The 6,933-nt window shown below is 43.4% G+C and overlaps 1 non-coding gene across 1 annotated transcript; it reads right to left on the bottom strand.

Moving 5' to 3' along the window:
• Positions 1 to 3,588: 3,588 nt before the first annotated feature.
• trnaq-cug (transfer RNA glutamine (anticodon CUG)) lies at positions 3,589 to 3,660 on the bottom strand. The gene has a single exon. It is a non-coding gene; the product is annotated as a tRNA-Gln (tRNA).
• Positions 3,661 to 6,933: the final 3,273 nt, after the last annotated feature.

Here is a 6,933-nt window from a genome sequence, read left to right as displayed (position 1 = left end):
AGATAAGTTTAACAGTTTGGAGTTCATGATTCATGACATTTGAGAAATCAATTAGAAATGTTAATCTGTGATTCATAACTCTAGAATGTGTAATATCATTTAGTTTTCTTAAATATAAATGTGTGTTGCATTAAACTGTTTTGTTGATAATTTTAGAAATAAAATCTGTCAACGTCGAGAAATATCTTCTCATTCCTGTTTAACTGTTTAGTCTGAAATTGACACAAGTTAATAGACATTAGATTATTGGTGGCCCTGCCTATCCTAAATCATTGAATAATAATCAGTTAAGGGAAAGTGTGGTAACAAGTAATGATAGGATCTTTCTCGGCACCTAAACGTAAATGAGACTGATATATATATAACGAGAAGTTACCTGACATAAATACTAACCTGCGTAGTTATTTAATGTCTGACTAATAATACTAACGAGAGACTCACCTTCGTCTTACTAACCGGTATTGTAGTCAATGTGTTTATAACCTTTTTTGTTAATCGATTTGTGTTATCATATGAAATCCCATGGTCTTTGATTTGGTCACGGAAGTGATTTGTTGATCTAGAGTTGAATTTTAATTAGTTCTTCCCTTTTGTATAATTAGTGTAGTGCTACATTTAGTCTTTGTTTTGAATAAATTTGACAATTTATATCTTTGGAATTGGTGTCTGCGTCCAATTATTACAGAAATTGAGTTCTACAAGATTCCAGGATTCGTGATATGGTGACACTATAAATTCACTTCTTTACTTGAAATTTATAAGTGTACCTTACGCTACAATGTTTAACTTGTGAAAATGAGCCTCATTTTAACTGGGCTGAGGAATGTGTGGCTGCTGTTGCAGACTTGCTGGAGTCAGAGGAGGCCCTTCGGGATCAGGGTTGAAAACCACTGCAGGCTATCATAGAAAAAGCTTAATTTCGAAGGATGTTCTGCAGGGTATGATTAAGTCACTTTGAGTGGCTAACTTACGGATAGTGTCATGTTTGGACAGCAGAACTTGTTAACTTGCAAACCGCATCAAAATGGTCTGAAGCTTTCACTTTGAAACAGTTCAAATACTTATTATGGGGCCAAGCAACACATTTGCTGGAAGCCTTTTGTTATTGTTTAGATTTTATTTTCTATTCCTCCAAAACGCATCTTCTCTGAAAATAATGATGCATAGGATGTGTGACCTGCTGTATAAAGTTGTGTTCAGGGTTGTTCAAGAAAAGTGCATTGTTTATATCGTTTGGCCATGTTGGATTGGTCAGAAATAATTTGTGTGCAGTGTAATATATTTTTGTTAAGTAACAGTGTACAAGCAAACTCTCAGTTGAAAATAATTCCTTCTGAAGTTTTTTATTTTATTATTATTTTACTTTTATGGTTGAGTTTTAAGGAGACACTTCTTAGTAGATTTGTGTTCAGTGCAGAACCTTGTAACTCCAATGTCATAAAAAACAAACAAATGAAAAACAATATAGGCAGTCACAGTAACTTGTCAGCTTAAACTGGCTTGGTCAAGCTGCCTCCCTTCTTGAGCTTAAGTTGCTTGACTGGTATACTGGTTTTTCCAGTTTTTCCTCTTTTGTTTCTGGGAGCAACACAGGTGCTTTTGAGTATTGCTCTACAGCCTGCGGGGGTGACTTCAGGATCTCTAGGTAGCACACTGTTTTAGGCAGGCTCCTTTGAGCATCTCCTGGGAGCACACTGACTCATCAAGGCTCAGGAGCTGGACTCCGTTTTTTAGCAGAAGCACCGTCCTCAGATTTGCGAATGCGTTTCTTCCCAGGCACTTTAAAAACCCTGCTGTCCTGACCAGGATCCGTCCCCACTTCCATTCCCGTGTCCCACACACTGCTCAGTGTTGTCTTCACAGTCTCCATCTTTTCAGTCTGGTCACCAGCCCTCTCGCTGCTCACCCCCACTCCACTACCTGATGCCCCATCCTGCTGCTGTATACTGCCATCCAGTCCAGTTAAACGGCTGTCATCCGTATTGTCTGATGCTCCACAAACATTAGCTGACACAGCGCTAACACCTGGGACCTCCACAGTCGGCACGGTACCGCCGCGGTCGGAAGTCCTCTCAGCGCCCACACTCTCCTGTACCTGGACCTCCAGACCCTCACTCTCTTCAACAGCCTCCCCCGCAGCCCCTCTTCTCGCCTCCTCTGCCACTTCGGCTGCTCCGCTAGTAGGGCGGCCGGGCTGCTCACCACTCCCCGACCTGGCCTGCTTGGGCTGACCCCCCCGTCGACTGGGACCAGCACCCTCATCCTGATCCTTCTCGGGGCAATGCCTAACAGTGTGGCCTTCATTACCGCAGTTGAAGCACTTCATAGAATCAGATGTGACAAAGACAACATAATCATTGCCATCAACCTTGAACTTAAGCACAATGTTCAGATCCCCATTTATGTCATTCAAAATCATGAATACCTGCCTTCTGAACGAAACAACATGTTTCAACTGCTGTGACTTACACCCCAGCGGTATACGTTTCAAACCCGACATTATCCACCCATGTCTCGCCAGTTCCCTCTCTAATAGGTCGTTTGACAGAAAACGAGGGACATTAGACAAAGTAACTCTCCTGGCCGGAGCTGCTAGTGGGGTGACATTGATCAAAACACCACCGATCACTATACCAGTCTCAACGATACGCGAGACCAACTCAATGCTGCTCAGAAACAGCACAACAGACCCGCTCATACGAGCTGCCGACTTTATATTTTCACAACCGACAACTTGCCCGATCGCCAGAACACACTCCTCCAGGGGCAAAAACTCATCAGAGGTCACTTTAACGCCATGCCGACGTGTTAAAGTCTCGAATAAAAAACTCTGATTCCCCCCCTCCCCGACCCAGCCCCAGACATCCCGATCGCTTCGCTGACTGCAGGAGTCAGCTCAGCATGGGGAAACTCTTCAGAAAAACCTCTTACAAAACTGTCAAAGACACATTCAGAAAGAAAGAAAGAAAGAACGAAAAAAGTAGAGGAGAAAAACCACAAACAAACCTGGCAGCAGCAAACATGCACACCTGCACCTCCACACTCACTCCCAACAATCACAGCGGCAGACAGCAAATGTCGATAGTCAATAGTCGATAGATAGATAGATAGATAGATGAGTGAGTGAGTGACAGTGCAGAATCAAATGTCTGGTTGTTACAATAAAAGACATCCTCTTCTATATAGATCGGAGAAAACCAGTGGCCGCGAATCAAGCAAAGGAATCCCGAGTGGCAGGCGAGACCTCTACCACTGTAGAGATAGAGATAGATAGATGAGTGAGTGACAGTGCAGACACAAATGTCTGGTTGTTACAATAATAGCCATCCTCTTCTATATAGATCGGGGAAAACCATTATTTCCAAGAAGGGTTCAACACAGGCACCTTCTCCGTTAAAGCCACGCAGTCGCCACCAGGGGGCCCCAGGCCTCGGTGTTTCAGGAAGGTGAACGCAGCACGCCAACCCGGAGGTCTCGCCACTTCTTCTCCAAGCCTCCCAAGAAGAACGTAAACGGCCCTGATCGCAGACACAGGCCCTCACCCAGGGAGACCACCGCTTTGCCGCCGCTGCCCCAGCCATGGGGCCCAGGTCCCACCGAGACTTGAACTCGGATCGCTGGATTCAGAGTCCAGAGTGCTAACCATTACACCATGGAACCAAGCTTGATGCTTGTGCTAAAGGTCTCTGCTCTACGCACACGTCTCGCTCTGTCGCACGGCCAGGTCCCGAGTGAGCCAAGTTGCGCCCAGAGTGCTGTCTGTGGTGGGTCACTTGCGGCGGGCCTTCCTGGTGACAATGAGATATGCAGTTGCATCTAGGTGTGGTGTCCTGTCCTCTTGGCTTCCTTTGGCAAATATCCAGCCTGGCAAGTGTTGTCTTCCTGAGGAAAGGCAAGCAATGCAATCAAGGAATTCCTGGAACTCTGAGAGATGTTTTTGCTGTTGACGACGTGTCACTTTAGAACAGGACAACATGCATCTCTACTTGACTTGGCACAATCTGTGAGGGTTGGGCCAACACAACCTACGCAATGTGTCCACACATTTGCTCGTGTCTTGAAATACTTGGAATGACCTGTGACCCCATGCCATGCAGAAGTCCACAGCTATGCGGGTCAGCATGCACTGCTCCTCATCCCCAATGTGCCACTTGTAAGAACTGTGTAAAAAGCGACATAGAACGTGATCAGCAAAGAAACACAATTCTCCTGAGAACGGATTTTCTAGGTATCGTCTCACCTGAATGGCAACAGGCTGCTAAAACTATTATCACACGCACATTGCATGTTAAAGTATGTCAGTAAGGGAGTAATTAAAAGGGCAAATGTGTGAAGTGCAAGGAGTGGCCTTTAGTCGCAAGGTAAAAAAGTAGACAGACAAACTAAAAAATGACTTGATACAAATCATTTATTTAGTGCAGACAGACCGCGACCAGACACAATAAACTATTCGCACTCAATATAAATTCACAGCAAAATAGGTTCAGTTCACAATATCCTATAACAAGCTCTATTCAACGAATCGGTTAAACGTTACAAAGGGCATTACACTTGTTGAAAAACAATAGCACACGGATCGAACATGCTATCCTCGCTGTTTTATTCGATTTGATTAGACGACTGAAATGTTTTGTGTGCGGACTGAAAGCACACCTTAGCCGAGCACGATCACAATCTATATCCACAGTTAATTTAAGCAGTATCATATTGTAACCGTTTCAGTTTGTTATCAACCCTTCCGGATCCAAAACCAGGAGTCAGACACCCTTTTCGGTAGACACGCTGTTGACTTCTCACAAGCCCCATCCGCCTTCACAAAGGCAGTGCTAGCAGTGGAAAGAAGGAAGAACTGCAGGAGAAACGCCTGGGGCTATTTAGAGCCCGATTACTCATGTAGCGTTATGTTGGGAACAGAGTCCCTGATAAGAGCATTTGGGCTCTGAGCTGAAGCACTGATCTAAAGAAGACCTCTCCCCCCCCAAAGTTATCAGATTTCCTTAGCTCATCAGCTTGGAACTGGTTTGCATCAAAGTGACAGTTTTGGGGAGGATGGCACCAAGAAGAGGCCAAATAGTTTGGAATTCTGCTATGAGATGTCTGGAGAAAGGGGCCTGTAGGTGATAAAAACTCTTTGAAGTGGACGAGAGCCGAAATCCCGACATAGAGCTACGAACCCGGGCCAACCGGCATTTCCAAAAGATGGCATGGATTGACATCAGTCATAAATCAAGCCCCCCTCCAATAGGACACTGGGGGCTGAAACCGAAATCCAATCTCAAGAACTCAGGAACCAATCACCTATTGATCTGACAGACTATAAGGAACAGCGGACGGTCTTTCTCTCTCTCTCTCTCACCTGAACCAGTAACTCGCTGCCACAGCTCAACCTGTAGCTCTGTTGCCAGAACCGGAACCAGAAACCAACCAAGTCTTTGCCGGCAACAGAAGAGTTAAACTGGGAGAAGGAGATTGAGCCGTACGAAGAATTCTTTTAAAGGACTTTATTAAATAAAGAACTTTACAGACTGCGCTGCCCGCCTGTGCCCACCTGATCAGTGGAGTGAATACAGCTGGACAATTGACTAAGTCGACTGTATACGAAAGTGTCAGTCATTTAAATAGCTATTTGAGTCTTAAGAAACTTGACCCTTGGAACAAACAGGGCCCTGCTTTCCTCAAAGAAGATTTTGTGCACAACCTTGGAGCCTTCAAACCAGTGGAAAATCTGTTTGGAAACGACACTACTTTCGAGAAACCCCAATTTCCAGGTGCATCGACTGAGTGGAAGTTCTTGGACAAAGCCGAACCGGACTGCCTTTGTTCCAAACCACACGGACCTCGTGCCGTGTGCTGTTATCTGAGCCCGAAGCCAGAGAGGCCTCTCTGCGACGAAGTTCAGATAAGTTTAACAGTTTGGAGTTCATGATTCATGACATTTGAGAAATCAATTAGAAATGTTAATCTGTGATTCATAACTCTAGAATGTGTAATATCATTTAGTTTTCTTAAATATTAATGTGTGTTGCATTAAACTGTTTTGTTGATAATTTTAGAAATAAAATCTGTCAACGTCGAGAAATATCTTCTCATTCCTGTTTAACTGTTTAGTCTGAAATTGACACAAGTTAATAGACATTAGATTATTGGTGGCCCTGCCTATCCTAAATCATTGAATAATAATCAGTTAAGGGAAAGTGTGGTAACAAGTAATGATAGGATCTTTCTCGGCACCTAAACGTAAATGAGACTGATATATATATAACGAGAAGTTACCTGACATAAATACTAACCTGCGTAGTTATTTAATGTCTGACTAATAATACTAACGAGAGACTCACCTTCGTCTTACTAACCGGTATTGTAGTCAATGTGTTTATAACCTTTTTTGTTAATCGATTTGTGTTATCATATGAAATCCCATGGTCTTTGATTTGGTCACGGAAGTGATTTGTTGATCTAGAGTTGAATTTTAATTAGTTCTTCCCTTTTGTATAATTAGTGTAGTGCTACATTTAGTCTTTGTTTTGAATAAATTTGACAATTTATATCTTTGGAATTGGTGTGTGCGTCCAATTATTACAGAAATTGAGTTCTACAAGATTCCAGGATTCGTGATAAGGTGACACTATAAATTCACTTCTTTACTTGAAATTTATAAGTGTACCTTACGCTACAATGTTTAACTTGTGAAAATGAGCCTCATTTTAACTGGGCTGAGGAATGTGTGGCTGCTGTTGCAGACTTGCTGGAGTCAGAGGAGGCCCTTCGGGATCAGGGTTGAAAACCACGGCAGGCTATCATAGAAAAAGCTTAATTTCGAAGGATGTTCTGCAGGGTATGATTAAGTCACTTTGAGTGGCTAACTTACGGATAGTGTCATGTTTGGACAGCAGAACTTGTTAACTTGCAAACCGCATCAAAATGGTCTGAAGC

The sequence above is a fragment of the Amia ocellicauda genome, chromosome 19, assembly GCF_036373705.1.
Source record: "Amia ocellicauda isolate fAmiCal2 chromosome 19, fAmiCal2.hap1, whole genome shotgun sequence".
NCBI classification, from domain to species: domain Eukaryota; kingdom Metazoa; phylum Chordata; class Actinopteri; order Amiiformes; family Amiidae; genus Amia; species Amia ocellicauda.
This window is presented reverse-complemented; position numbering and strand designations above follow the sequence as displayed.